The sequence below is a fragment of the Somniosus microcephalus genome, unplaced genomic scaffold (assembly GCF_052327205.1).
Source record: "Somniosus microcephalus isolate GS21.2 unplaced genomic scaffold, FLI_Smic_1.0 unresolved_chr9, whole genome shotgun sequence".
NCBI lineage: Eukaryota > Metazoa > Chordata > Chondrichthyes > Squaliformes > Somniosidae > Somniosus > Somniosus microcephalus.
Window position 1 is genome coordinate 8,927,074 of NW_028225187.1, and position 14,734 is coordinate 8,941,807.

Sequence of the window (14,734 nt, forward strand, 5' to 3'; positions counted from 1 at the left end):
AAACAACCTCTCAGAATCCGCCCAGTCAAGCCATGAAAGAATTTCTATGTTCTTCCTTCGTAGCGTCTGCTGAATTCATTTCACCACAGAAAACTATGTTTAGCTGGATGGACAACCAGCAGGAAAAACAATGCAGCCAAAGATTTATTCTCCAACCACATTCCCTGAGGCACGCGGCCATACAAAGGGACAAAAGCAGCACACAAGAGAAAAGGCGATTTGAATCCCGTTCGTAGTGTCGAATTTCCTCAATTTGACCGAACGCCATATGAAGCAACAATTTGAATCAGATATTGCATTTAATTTCAGTCGCAAAATGTTAAGCGATCACACACTGCAAACCGCACGCAAAAAGAAAATCACAAGGCCCGTGCGAGGCACTAAACCGCATTCAAATACAGCAACCAAATCCGTTAGCGTCAAAGATTTTGTCATTAGAAATTCATACCTCTAGCATTTGGCTGAAAACAAGAGATTGCAGGGGCTGCTCGCTTCTCGGCCGCGGCGCTAGCGACAGCAACAAGTCATCCGGTCACAGCTGAGTCCTCCAACTGACTGGAACTGCATGTGACAGAGCAGTTCAATCCTCAGGCCCTGATTGGACACATTCAATGGGGGTGTTCTCGCGCCGCTCTATGTGATTGGTTGGTTGTTGTCATGTGATCAGGGTGCAGGGCGATGCAAGGAAGCTGCAGTTCTCTGGCAATTGTAATAGTTGCAAGCTTTCCATTCTAATCCATGTCTGTGTAAACCTGAGGAAAGTGTAGAAAAGGGTTTTCAGAATGGATTATCCACTGTGGCCGATTTTCCTGCTGGATTTTAATGCAAGAACGCTGCACTTGGAGTATTGGTATAAGAGATGTAGAATATCCATGCTGCCTGGCAGAAGACTGATCGATGAAGCGATTGTTCCCATTGGAAACAGGAAGGCAGCAGCAGTATGCTCACCACTGTTCATTTCACGGAATCAAAGACTCCATTTTTAAACAATAGATGAGTTTGCAAAAATTAAAAGTTACTCACGTCTCTGGGTGGGCTCGAACCACCAACCTTTCAGTTAACAGCCGAACGCGCTGGCCCATTGCGCCACAGAGACAGACACGAAAATGTTTGCAATTGCAATTATTCCACATGAACCCATGTGATTATGTGCCAGAGTGTTCACAGCAGAGGCACCGATTTCGAAGCAAATGAGAAGCTGCGTGGGTCCAAACCACTGTCAGGGTAGTCGTGGCCGAGTGGTTAAGGCGATGGACTAGAAATCCATTGGGGTTTCCCCGCGCAGGTTCGAATCCTGCCGACTACGGCACCGTGGACGTCGTCCCAAATGATTGCTTTTTACTTAATTTGAACTGCTGCCTTTCGGTTCCTCTGCCGAGATTCAAAGCTACAATCAAACAAAGTTTCAAGCAGAAAGAAAACAAGCACTTCACCCCATTATGACATTACGAGAGGCCTAAGCCAAAGGAGAATACTACGTTATTTAACGCTCTTGAAACCGTCAAAGCAATTTTAACCGTCGAAAATATTTTATTTTGCAACCCATTGAAGAAAATGCACGTCTTCCGCGCAGCCATCTTCCAGTTGATGCTGCTTCCTACTGCGATGCTTATTTAATGAACTAAGGCAGACGAGCCACAGTTCTCAACACCGCCGGCCTAAATCGCTACATTAGATCATAAGAAATAGGAGCAGGATTTGGCCATGCGGCCCTCGATCATGCTCCGCCATTCAATAAGATCATGGCTGATCCTCTACCTCAACTGAAAGTTACCGACCTTGCCCCATATACCTTGATTTCCGTAATGTACATATCCATCTCAGTTAGGAATGTACTCAACGACTGAACCACCACAGCCCTCTGCGTTAGAAAACTCCAAAGATACACAATCCTTACAATGAAGCAATTTCTCCTCATCTCAATCTTAAATGGCCGGCCCCTTATTCTGAAACTTTGACCACTAGTTCGGGCTCCACAGCCAGGGTAAACAACCTCTCAGAATCCGCCCAGTCAAGCCATGAAAGAATTTCTATGTTCTTCCTTCGTAGCGTCTGCTGAATTCATTTCACCACAGAAAACTATGTTTAGCTGGATGGACAACCAGCAGGAAAAACAATGCAGCCAAAGATTTATTCTCCAACCACATTCCCTGAGGCACGCGGCCATACAAAGGGACAAAAGCAGCACACAAGAGAAAAGGCGATTTGAATCCCGTTCGTAGTGTCGAATTTCCTCAATTTGACCGAACGCCATATGAAGCAACAATTTGAATCAGATATTGCATTTAATTTCAGTCGCAAAATGTTAAGCGATCACACACTGCAAACCGCACGCAAAAAGAAAATCACAAGGCCCGTGCGAGGCACTAAACCGCATTCAAATACAGCAACCAAATCCGTTAGCGTCAAAGATTTTGTCATTAGAAATTCATACCTCTAGCATTTGGCTGAAAACAAGAGATTGCAGGGGCTGCTCGCTTCTCGGCCGCGGCGCTAGCGACAGCAACAAGTCATCCGGTCACAGCTGAGTCCTCCAACTGACTGGAACTGCATGTGACAGAGCAGTTCAATCCTCAGGCCCTGATTGGACACATTCAATGGGGGTGTTCTCGCGCCGCTCTATGTGATTGGTTGGTTGTTGTCATGTGATCAGGGTGCAGGGCGATGCAAGGAAGCTGCAGTTCTCTGGCAATTGTAATAGTTGCAAGCTTTCCATTCTAATCCATGTCTGTGTAAACCTGAGGAAAGTGTAGAAAAGGGTTTTCAGAATGGATTATCCACTGTGGCCGATTTTCCTGCTGGATTTTAATGCAAGAACGCTGCACTTGGAGTATTGGTATAAGGGATGTAGAATATCCATGCTGCCTGGCAGAAGACTGATCGATGAAGCGATTGTTCCCATTGGAAACAGGAAGGCAGCAGCAGTATGCTCACCACTGTTCATTTCACGGAATCAAAGACTCCATTTTTAAACAATAGATGAGTTTGCAAAAATTAAAAGTTACTCACGTCTCTGGGTAGGCTCGAACCACCAACCTTTCAGTTAACAGCCGAACGCACTGGCCCATTGTGCCACAGAGACAGACACGAAAATGTTTGCAATTGGAATTATTCCACATGAACCCATGTGATTATGTGCCAGAGTGTTCACAGCAGAGGCACCGATTCCGAAGCAAATGAGAAGCTGCGTGGGTCCAAACCACTGTCAGGGTAGTCGTGGCCGAGTGGTTAAGGCGATGGACTAGAAATCCATTGGGGTTTCCCCGCGAAGGTTCGAATCCTGCCGACTACAGCACCGAGGACGTCGTCCCAAATGATCGCTTTCTCCTTAATTTGAACTGCTGCCTTTCGGTTCCTCTGCCGAGATTCAAAGCTACAATCAGACAAAGTTTCAAGCAGAAAGGATAACAAGCACTTCACCCCATTATGACATTACGAGAGGCCTAAGCCAAAAGCAATTTTAACCGTCGAAAATATTTTATTTTGCAACCCATTGAAGAAAACGCACGTCTTCCGCGCAGCCATCTTCCAGTTGATGCTGCTTCCTACTGCGATGCTTATTGAATGAACTAAGGCAGACGAGCCACAGTTCTCAACACCGCCGGCCTAAATCGGTGCATTAGATCATAAGAAATAGGAGCAGGATTTGGCCATGCGGCCCTCGATCATGCTCCGCCATTCAATAAGATCATGGCTGATCCTCTACCTCAACTGAAAATTACCGACTTAGCCCCATATACCTTGATTTCCGTAATGTACATATCCATCTCAGTTAGGAATGTACTCAACGACTGAACCACCACATCCCTCTGCGTTAGAAAACTCCAAAGATACACAACCCTTACAATGAAGCAATTTCTCCTCATCTCAATCTTAAATGGCCGGCCCCTTATTCTGAAAGTTTGACCCCTAGTTCGGGCTCCACAGCCAGGGTAAACAACCTCTCAGAATCCGCCCAGTGAAGCCATGAAAGAATTTATATGTTCTTCCTTCGTAGCGTCTGCTGAATTGATTTCACCACAGAAAACTATGTTTAGCTGAATGGACAACCAGCAGGAAAAACAATGCAGCCATAGATTTATTCTCCAACCACATTTCCTGAGGCACGCGGCCATACAAAGGGACAAAAGCAGCACACAAGAGAAAAGGCGATTTGAATCCCGTTCGTAGTGTCGAATTTGCTCAATTTGACCGAACGCCATATGAAGCAACAATTTGAATCAGATATTGCATTTAATTTCAGTCGCAAAATGTTAAGCGATCACACACTGCAAACCGTACGCAAAAAGAAAATCACAAGGCCCGTGCGAGGCACTAAACCGCATTCAAATACAGCAACCAAATCAGTTAGCGTCAAAGATTTTGTCATTAGAAATTCATACCTCTAACATTTGGCTGAAAACAAGAGATTGCAGGGGCTGCTCGCTTCTCGGCCGCGGCGCGAGCGACAGCAACAAGTCATCCGCTCACAGCTGAGTCCTCCAACTTCCTGGAACTGCATGTGACAGAGCAGTTCAATCCTCAGGCCCTGATTGGACACATTCAATGGGGGTGTTCTCGCGCCGCTCTATGTGATTGGTTGGTTGTTGTCATGTGATCAGGGTGCAGGGCGATGCAAGGAAGCTGCAGTTCTCTGGCAATTGTAATAGTTGCAAGCTTTCCATTCTAATCCATGTATGTGTAAACCTGAGGAAAGTGTAGAAAAGGGTTTTCAGAATGGATTATCCACTGTGGCCGATTTTCCTGCTGGATTTTAATGCAAGAACGCTGCACTTGGAGTATTGGTATAAGGGATGTAGAATATCCATGCTGCCTGGCAGAAGACTGATCGATGAAGCGATTGTTCCCATTGGAAACAGGAAGGCAGCAGCAGTATGCTCACCACTGTTCATTTCACGGAATCAAAGACTCCATTTTTAAACAATAGATGAGTTTGCAAAAATTAAAAGTTACTCACGTCTCTGGGTGGGCTCGAACAACCAACCTTTCAGTTAACAGCCGAACGCGCTGGCCCATTGCGCCACAGAGACAGACACGAAAATGTTTGCAATTGGAATTATTCCACATGAACCCATGTGATTATGTGCCAGAGTGTTCACAGCAGAGGCACCGATTTCGAAGCAAATGAGAAGCTGCGTGGGTCCAAACCACTGTCAGGGTAGTCGTGGCCGAGTGGTTAAGGCGATGGACTAGAAATCCATTGGGGTTTCCCCGCGAAGGTTCGAATCCTGCCGACTACAGCACCGAGGACGTCGTCCCAAATGATTGCTTTTTACTTAATTTGAACTGCTGCCTTTCGGTTCCTCTGCCGAGATTCAAAGCTACAATCAAACAAAGTTTCAAGCAGAAAGTATAACAAGCACCTCACCCCATTATGACATTACGAGAGGCCTAAGCCAAAGGAGAATACTACGTTATTTAACGCTCTTGAAACCGTCAAAGCAATTTTAACCGTCGAAAATATTTTATTTTGCAACCCATTGAAGAAAACGCACGTCTTCCACGCAGCCATCTTGCAGTTGATGCTGCTTCCTACTGCGATGCTTATTGAATGAACTAAGGCAGACGAGCCACAGTTCTCAACACCGCCGGCCTAAATCGGTGCATTAGATCATAAGAAATAGGAGCAGGATTTGGCCATGCGGCCCTCGATCATGCTCCGCCATTCAATAAGATCATGGCTGATCCTCTACCTCAACTGAAAGTTACCGACCTAGCCCGATACACATTGATTTCCGTAATGTACATATCCATCCCAGTTAATAATGTACTCAACGACTGAACCACCACAGCCCTCTGCGTTAGAAAACTCCAAAGATACACAACCCTTACAATGAAGCAATTTCTCCTCATCTCAATCTTAAATGGCCGGCCCCTTATTCTGAAACTTTGACCCCTAGTTCGGGCTCCACAGCCAGGGTAAACAACCTCTCAGAATCCGCCCAGTCAAGCCATGAAAGAATTTATATGTTCTTCCTTCGTAGCGTCTGCTGAATTCATTTCACCACAGAAAACTATGTTTAGCTGGATGGACAACCAGCAGGAAAAACAATGCAGCCAAAGATTTATTCTCCAACCACATTCCCTGAGGCACGCGGCCATACAAAGGGACAAAAGCAGCACACAAGAGAAAAGGCGATTTGAATCCCGTTCGTAGTGTCGAATTTCCTCAATTTGACCGAACGCCATATGAAGCAACAATTTGAATCAGATATTGCATTTAATTTCAGTCGCAAAATGTTAAGCGATCACACACTGCAAACCGCACGCAAAAAGAAAATCACAAGGCCCGTGCGAAGCACTAAACCGCATTCAAATACAGCAACCAAATCAGTTAGCGTCAAAGATTTTGTCATTAGAAATTCATACCTCTAGCATTTGGCTGAAAACAAGAGATTGCAGGGGCTGCTCGCTTCTCGGCCGCGGCGCTAGCGACAGCAACAAGTCATCCGGTCACAACTGAGTCCTCCAACTTACTGGAACTGCATGTGACAGAGCAGTTCAATCCTCAGGCCCTGATTGGACACATTCAATGGGGGTGTTCTCGCGCCGCTCTATGTGATTGGTTGGTTGTTGTCATGTGATCAGGGTGCAGGGCGATGCAAGGAAGCTGCAGTTCTCTGGCAATTGTAATAGTTGCAAGCTTTCCATTCTAATCCAAGTATGTGTAAACCTGAGGAAAGTGTAGAAAAGGGTTTTCAGAATGGATTATCCACTGTGGCCGATTTTCCTGCTGGATTTTAATGCAAGAACGCTGCACTTGGCGTATTGGTATAAGGGATGTAGAATATCCATGCTGCCTGGCAGAAGACTGATCGATGAAGCGATTGTTCCCATTGGAAACAGGAAGGCAGCAGCAGTATGCTCACCACTGTTCATTTCACGGAATCAAAGACTCCATTTTTAAACAATAGATGAGTTTGCAAAAATTAAAAGTTACTTACGTCACTGGGTGGGCTCGAACCACCAACCTTTCAGTTAACAGCCGAACGCGCTGGCCCATTGCACCACAGAGACAGACACGAAAATGTTTGCAATTGGAATTATTCCACATGAACCCATGTGATTATGTGCCAGAGTGTTCACAGCAGAGGCACCGATTTCGAAGCAAATGAGAAGCTGCGTGGGTCCAAACCACTGTCAGGGTAGTCGTGGCCGAGTGGTTAAGGCGATGGACTAGAAATCCATCGGGGTTTACCCGCGCAGGTTTGAATCCTGCCGACTGCGGCACCGAGGACGTCGTCCCAAATGATCGGTTTTTACTTAATTTGAACTGCTGCCTTTCGGTTTCTCTGCCGAGATTCAAAGCTACAATCAAACAAAGTTTCAAGCAGAAAGTATAACAAGCACTTCACCCCATTATGACATTACGAGAGGCCTAAGCCAAAGGAGAATACTACGTTATTTAACGCTCTTGGAACCGTCAAAGCAATTTTAACCGTCGAAAATATTTTATTTTGCAACCCATTGAAGAAAATGCACGTCTTCCGCGCAGCCATCTTCCAGTTGATGCTGCTTCCTACTGCGATGCTTCTTTAATGAACTAAGGCAGACGAGCCACAGTTCTCAACACCGCCGGCCTAAATCGCTACATTAGATCATAAGAAATAGGAGCAGGATTTGGCCATGCGGCCCTCGATCATGCTCCGCCATTCAATAAGATCATGGCTGATCCTCTACCTCAACTGAAAGTTACCGACCTTGCCCCATATACCTTGATTTCCGTAATGTACATATCCATCTCAGTTAGGAATGTACTCAACGACTGAACCACCACAGCCCTCTGCGTTAGAAAACTCCAAAGATACACAACCCTTACAATGAAGCAATTTCTCCTCATTTCAATCTTAAATGGCCGGCCCCTTATTCTGAAACTTTGACCCCTAGTTCGGGCTCCACAGCCAGGGTAAACAACCTCTCAGAATCCGCCCAGTCAAGCCATGAAAGAATTTATATGTTCTTCCTTCGTAGCATCTGCTGAATTCATTTCACCACAGAAAACTATGTTTAGCTGGATGGACAACCAGCAGGAAAAACAATGCAGCCAAAGATTTATTCTCCAACCACATTCCCTGAGGCACGCGGCCATATAAAAAGGGACAAAAGCAGCACACAAGCGAAAAGGCGATTTGAATTCCGTTCGTAGTGTCGAATTTCCTCAATTTGACCGAACGCCATATGAAGCAACAATTTGAATCAGATATTGCATTTAATTTCAGTCGCAAAATGTTAAGTGATCACACACTGCAAACCGTACGCAAAAAGAAAATCACAAGGCCCGTGCGAGGCACTAAACCGCATTCAAATACAGCAACCAAATCAGTTAGCGTCAAAGATTTTTTGTCGTTAGAAATTCATACCTCTAGCATTTGGCTGAAAACAAGAGATTTGCAGGGGCTGCTCGCTTCTCGGCCGCGGCGCTAGCGACAGCAACATGTCATCCGCTCACAGCTGAGTCCTCCAACGTCCTGGAACTGCATGTGACAGAGCAGTTCAATCCTCAGGCCCTGATTGGACACATTCAATGGGGGTGTTCTCGCGCCGCTCTATGTGATTGGTTGGTTGTTGTCATGTGATCAGGGTGCAGAGCGATGCAAGGAAGCTGCAGTTCTCTGGCAATTGTAATAGTTGCAAGCTTTCCATTCTAATCCATGTATGTGCAAACCTGAGGAAAGTGTAGAAAAGGGTTTTCAGAATGGATTATCCACTGTGGCCGATTTTCCTGCTGGATTTTAATGCAAGAACGCTGCACTTGGAGTATTGGTATAAGGGATGTAGAATGTCCATGCTGCCTGGCAGAAGACTGCTCGATGAAGCGATTGTTCCCATTGGAAACAGGAAGGGAGCAGCAGTATGCTTACCACTGTTCATTTCACGGAATCAAAGACTCCATTTTTAAACAATAGATGAGTTTGCAAAAATTAAAAGATACTCACGTCTACTGGTTGGGTTCGAACCACCAACTTTTCAGTTAACAGCCGAACGCGCTGGCCCATTGCGCCACGGAAACAGACACAAACATGCTTGCAATTGGAATTATTCCACATGAACCCATGTGATTATGTGCCAGAGTGTTCACAGCAGAGGCACCGATTTCGAAGCAAATGAGAAGCTGCCTGGGTCCAAACCACCATCAGGGTAGTCGTGGCCCAGGGGTTAAGGCGATGGACTGGAAATCCATTCGGGTTTCCCCGCGCAGGTTCGAATCGTGCTGACGACGGCACCGAGGACGTCGTCCCAAATGATCGGTTTTTACTTAATTTGAACTGCTGCCTTTCGGTTCCTCTGCCGAGATTCAAAGCTGCAATCAAACAAAGTTTCAAGCAGAAAGTATAACAAGCACTTCACCCCATTATGACATTACGAGAGGCCTAAGCCAAAGGAGAATACTACGTTATTTAACGCTCTTGAAACCGTCAAAGCAATTTTAACCGTCGAAAATATTTTATTTTGCAACCCATTGAAGAAAATGCACGTCTTCCGCGCAGCCATCTTCCAGTTGATGCTGCTTCCAACTGCGATGCTTATTTAATGAACTAAGGCAGACGAGCCACAGTTCTCAACACCGCCGGCCTAAATCGGTACATTAGATCATAAGAAATAGGAGCAGGATTTGGCCATGCGGCCCTCGATCATGCTCCGCCATTCAATAAGATCATGGCTGATCCTCTACCTCAACTGAAAATTACCGACCTAGCCCCATATACCTTGATTTCCGTAATGTACATATCCATCTCAGTTAGGAATGTACTCAACGACTGAACCACCACAGCCCTCTGCGTTAGAAAACTCCAAAGATACACAACCCTTACAATGAAGCAATTTCTCCTCATCTCAATCTTAAATGGCCGGCCCCTTATTCTGAAACTTTGACCCCTAGTTCGGGCTCCACAGCCAGGGTAAACAACCTCTCAGAATCCGCCCAGTCAAGCCATGAAAGAATTTATATGTTCTTCCTTCGTAGCGTCTGCTGAATTCATTTCACCACAGAAAACTATGTTTAGCTGGATGGACAACCAGCAGGAAAAACAATGCAGCCAAAGATTTATTCTCCAACCACATTCCCTGAGGCACGCGGCCATACAAAGGGACAAAAGCAGCACACAAGCGAAAAGGCGATTTGAATTCCGTTCGTAGTGTAGAATTTCCTCAATTTGACCGAACGCCATATGAAGCAACAATTTGAATCAGATATTGCATTTAATTTCAGCCGCAAAATGTTAAGCGATCACACACTGCAAACCGTACGCAAAAAGAAAATCACAAGGCCCGTGCGAGGCACTAAACCGCATTCAAATACAGCAACCAAATCAGTTAGCGTCAAAGATTTTGTCATTAGAAATTCAAACCTCTAGAATTTGGCTGAAAACAAGAGATTGCAGGGGCTGCTCGCTTCTCGGCCGCGGCGCTAGCGACAGCAACAAGTCATCCGCTCACAGCTGAGTCCTCCAACGTACTGGAACTGCATGTGACAGAGCAGTTCAATCCTCAGGCCCTGATTGGACACATTCAATGGGGGTGTTCTCGCGCCGCTCTATGTGATTGGTTGGTTGTTGTCATGTGATCAGGTTGCAGAGCGATGCAAGGAAGCTGCAGTTCTCTGGCAATTGTAATAGTTGCAAGCTTTCCATTCTAATCCATGTATGTGTAAACCTGAGGAAAGTGTAGAAAAGGGTTTTCAGAATGGATTATCCACTGTGGCCGATTTTCCTGCTGGATTTTAATGCAAGAACGCTGCACTTGGAGTATTGGTATAAGGGATGTAGAATATCCATGCTGCCTGGCAGAAGACTGATCGATGAAGCGATTGTTCCCATTGGAAACAGGAAGGCAGCAGCAGTATGCTCACCACTGTTCATTTCACGGAATCAAAGACTCCATTTTTAAACAATAGATGAGTTTGCAAAAATTAAAAGTTACTCACGTCTCTGGGTGGGATCGAACCACCAGCCTTTCAGTTAATAGCCGAACGCGCTGGCCCATTGCGCCACAGAGACAAACACGAAAATGTTTGCAATTGGAATTATTCCACATGAACCCATGTGATTATGTGCCAGAGTGTTCACAGCAGAGGCACCGATTTCGAAGCAAATGAGAAGCTGCGTGGGTCCAAACCACCGTCAGGGTAGTCGTGGCCGAATGGTTAAGGCGATGGACTGGAAATCCATTGTGGTTTCCCCGCGCAGGCTCGAATTCTGCCGACTACGGCACCGAGGACGTCGTCCCAAATGATCGGTTTAACTTAATTTAAACTGCTGCCTTTCGGTTCCTCTGCCGAGATTCAAAGCTGCAACCAAACAAAGTTTCAAGCAGAAAGTATAACAAGCACTTCACCCCGTTATGACATTACAAGAGGCCTAAGTCAAAGGAGAATACTACGTTATTTAACGCTCTTGAAACCGTCAAAGCAATTTTAACCGTCGAAAATATTTTATTTGCAATCCATTGAAGAAAATGCACGTCTTCCGCGCAGCCATCTTCCAGTTGATGCTGCTTCCTACTGCGATGCTAACTTAATGAACTAAGGCAGACGAGCCACAGTTCTCAACACCGCCGGCCTAAATCGGTACATTAGATCATAAGAAATAGGAGCAGGATTTAGCCATGCGGCCCTCGATCATGCTCCGCCATTCAATAAGATCATGGCTGATCCTCTACCTCAACTGAAAATTACCGACCTAGCCCCATATACCTTGATTTCCGTAATGTACATATCCATCTCAGTTAGGAATGTACTCAACGACTGAACCACCACAGCCCTCTGCGTTAGAAAACTCCAAAGATACACAACCCTTACAATGAAGCAATTTCTCCTCATCTCAATCTTAAATGGCCGGCCCCTTATTCTGAAACTTTGACCCCTAGTTCGGGCTCCACAGCCAGGGTAAACAACCTCTCAGAATCCGCCCAGTCAAGCCATGAAAGAATTTATATGTTCTTCCTTCGTAGCGTCTGCTGAATTCATTTCACCACAGAAAACTATGTTTAGCTGGATGGACAACCAGCAGGAAAAACAATGCAGCCAAAGATTTATTCTCCAACCACATTCCCTGAGGCACGCGGCCATACAAAGGGACAAAATCAGCACACAAGAGAAAAGGCGATTTGAATCCCGTTCGTAGCGTCGAATTTCCTCAATTTGACCGAACGCCATATGAAGCAACAATTTGAATCAGATATTGCATTTAATTTCAGTCGCAAAATGTTAAGCGATCACACACTGCAAACCGTACGCAAAAAGAAAATCACAAGGCGCGTGCGAGGCACTAAACCGCATTCAAATACAGCAACCAAATCAGTTAGCGTCAAAGATTTTGTCATTAGAAATTCATACCTCCAGCATTTGGCTGAAAACAAGAGATTGCAGGGGCTGCTCGCTTCTCGGCCGCAGCGCTAGCGACAGCAACAAGTCTTCCGCTCACAGCTGAGTCCTCCAACGTACTGGAACTGCATGTGACAGAGCAGTTCAATCCTCAGGCCCTGATTGGACACATTCAATGGGGGTGTTCTCGCGCCGCTCTATGTGATTGGTTGGTTGTTGTCATGTGATCAGGGTGCAGAGCGATGCAAGGAAGCTGAAGTTCTCCGGCAATTGTAATAGTTGCAAGCTTTCCATTCTAATCCATGTATGTGTAAACCTGAGGAAAGTGTAGAAAAGGGTTTTCAGAATGGATTATCCACTGTGGCCGATTTTCCTGCTGGATTTTAATGCAAGAACGCTGCACTTGGAGCATTGGTATAAGGGATGTAGAATATCCATGCTGCCTGGCAGAAGACTGATCGATGAAGCGATTGTTCCCATTGGAAACAGGAAGGCAGCAGCAGTATGCTCACCACTGTTCATTTCACGGAATCAAAGACTCCATTTTTATACAACAGATGAGTTTGCAAAAATTAAATGTTACTCACGTCTCTGGGTGGGCTCGAACCACCAACCTTTCAGTTAACAGCCGAACGCGCTGGCCCATTGCGCCACAGAGACAGACACGAAAATGTTTGCAATTGGAATTATTCCACATGAGCCCATGTGATTATGTGCCAGAGTGTTCACAGCAGAGGCACCGATTTCGAAGCAAATGAGAAGCTGCGTGGGTCCAAACCACCGTCAGGGTAGTCGTGGCCGAGTGGTTAAGGCGATGGACTAGAAATCCATCGGGGTTTCCCCGCGCAGGTTCGAATCCTGTCGACTGCGGCACCGAGAACGTCGTCCCAAATGATCGGTTTTTACTTCATTTGAACTGCTGCCTTTCGGTTCCTCTGCCGAGATTCAAAGCTGCAATCAAACAATGTTTCAAGCAGAAAGTATAACAAGCACTTCACCCCATTATGACATTACGAGAGGCCTAATCCAAAGGAGAATACTACGTTATTTAACGCTCTTGAAACCGTCAAAGCAATTTTAACCGTCGAAAATATTTTATTTTGCAACCCATTGAAGAAAATGCACGTCTTCCGCGCAGCCATCTTCCAGTTGATGCTGCTTCCTACTGCGATGCTTATTTAATGAACTAAGGCAGACGAGCCACAGTTCTCAACACCGCCGGCCTAAATCGGTACATTAGATCATAAGAAATAGGAGCAGGATTTGGCCATGCGGCCCTCGATCATGCTCCGCCATTCAATAAGATCATGGCTGATCCTCTACCTCAACTGAAAATTACCGACCTAGCCCCATATACCTTGATTTCCGTAATGTACATATCCATCTCAGTTAGGAATGTACTCAACGACTGAACCACCACAGCCCTCTGCGTTAGAAAACTCCAAAGATACACAACCCTTACAATGAAGCAATTTCTCCTCATCTCAATCTTAAATGGCCGGCCCCTTATTCTGAAACTTTGACCCCTAGTTCGGGCTCCACAGCCAGGGTAAACAACCTCTCAGAATCCGCCCAGTCAAGCCATGAAAGAATTTATATGTTCTTCCTTCGTAGCGTCTGCTGAATTCATTTCACCACAGAAAACTATGTTTAGCTGGATGGACAACCAGCAGGAAAAACAATGCAGCCAAAGATTTATTCTCCAACCACATTCCCTGAGGCACGCGGCCATACAAAGGGACAAAAGCAGCACACAAGAGAAAAGGCGATTTGAATCCCGTTCGTAGTGTCGAATTTCCTCAATTTGACCGAACGCCATATGAAGCAACAATTTGAATCAGATATTGCATTTAATTTCAGTCGCAAAATGTTAAGCGATCACACACTGCTAACCGTACGCAAAAAGAAAATCACAAGGCCCGTGCGAGGCACTAAACCGCATTCAAATACAGCAACCTAATCAGTTAGCATCAAAGGTTTTGTCATTAGAAATTCATACCTGTAGCATTTGGCTGAAAACAAGAGATTGCAGGGGCTGCTCGCTTCTCGGCCGCGGCGCCAGCGACAGCAACAAATCATCCGCTCACAGCTGAGTCCTCCAATGTACTGGAACTGCATGTGACAGAGCAGTTCAATCCTCAGGCCCTGATTGGACAGATATAATGGGGGCGTTCTCGAACCGCTGTATGTGATTTGTTGGTTGTTGTCTCATGATCGGGGTGCGGGGAGATGCAAGTAAGCTGCCGTTCTCTGGCAATTGTTATTGCTTCAAATCTTTCCGTTCTTATCAATGAAATTGATAAACTGAGGAAAGTGTAGAAAATGATGTTCAGAATGGATTATCTACTGTGGCCGATTTTCCAGGTGGATTTTAATGGCAAGAAAGCCGCACTTGGCATATTGGTAAAAGGG

At 45.6% G+C, this 14,734-nt stretch overlaps 10 non-coding genes across 10 annotated transcripts; 7 read left to right on the forward strand and 3 right to left on the reverse strand.

Moving 5' to 3' along the window:
* Window positions 1-1,022: 1,022 nt before the first annotated feature.
* trnan-guu (transfer RNA asparagine (anticodon GUU)) lies at window positions 1,023-1,096 on the reverse strand. Its single transcript has one exon. It is a non-coding gene; the product is annotated as a tRNA-Asn (tRNA).
* Window positions 1,097-1,224: 128 nt separating this feature from the next.
* On the forward strand, window positions 1,225-1,306 carry trnas-aga (transfer RNA serine (anticodon AGA)). The gene has a single exon. It is a non-coding gene; the product is annotated as a tRNA-Ser (tRNA).
* A 1,904-nt stretch (window positions 1,307-3,210) lies between these two features.
* Window positions 3,211-3,292, forward strand: trnas-aga (transfer RNA serine (anticodon AGA)). Its single transcript has one exon. It is a non-coding gene; the product is annotated as a tRNA-Ser (tRNA).
* A 1,866-nt stretch (window positions 3,293-5,158) lies between these two features.
* On the forward strand, window positions 5,159-5,240 carry trnas-aga (transfer RNA serine (anticodon AGA)). Its single transcript has one exon. It is a non-coding gene; the product is annotated as a tRNA-Ser (tRNA).
* A 1,905-nt stretch (window positions 5,241-7,145) lies between these two features.
* On the forward strand, window positions 7,146-7,227 carry trnas-aga (transfer RNA serine (anticodon AGA)). Its single transcript has one exon. It is a non-coding gene; the product is annotated as a tRNA-Ser (tRNA).
* A 1,911-nt stretch (window positions 7,228-9,138) lies between these two features.
* Window positions 9,139-9,220, forward strand: trnas-gga (transfer RNA serine (anticodon GGA)). The gene has a single exon. It is a non-coding gene; the product is annotated as a tRNA-Ser (tRNA).
* Window positions 9,221-10,923: 1,703 nt separating this feature from the next.
* On the reverse strand, window positions 10,924-10,997 carry trnan-auu (transfer RNA asparagine (anticodon AUU)). Its single transcript has one exon. It is a non-coding gene; the product is annotated as a tRNA-Asn (tRNA).
* A 128-nt stretch (window positions 10,998-11,125) lies between these two features.
* trnas-gga (transfer RNA serine (anticodon GGA)) lies at window positions 11,126-11,207 on the forward strand. Its single transcript has one exon. It is a non-coding gene; the product is annotated as a tRNA-Ser (tRNA).
* Window positions 11,208-12,908: 1,701 nt separating this feature from the next.
* trnan-guu (transfer RNA asparagine (anticodon GUU)) lies at window positions 12,909-12,982 on the reverse strand. Its single transcript has one exon. It is a non-coding gene; the product is annotated as a tRNA-Asn (tRNA).
* Window positions 12,983-13,110: 128 nt separating this feature from the next.
* On the forward strand, window positions 13,111-13,192 carry trnas-aga (transfer RNA serine (anticodon AGA)). Its single transcript has one exon. It is a non-coding gene; the product is annotated as a tRNA-Ser (tRNA).
* Window positions 13,193-14,734: the final 1,542 nt, after the last annotated feature.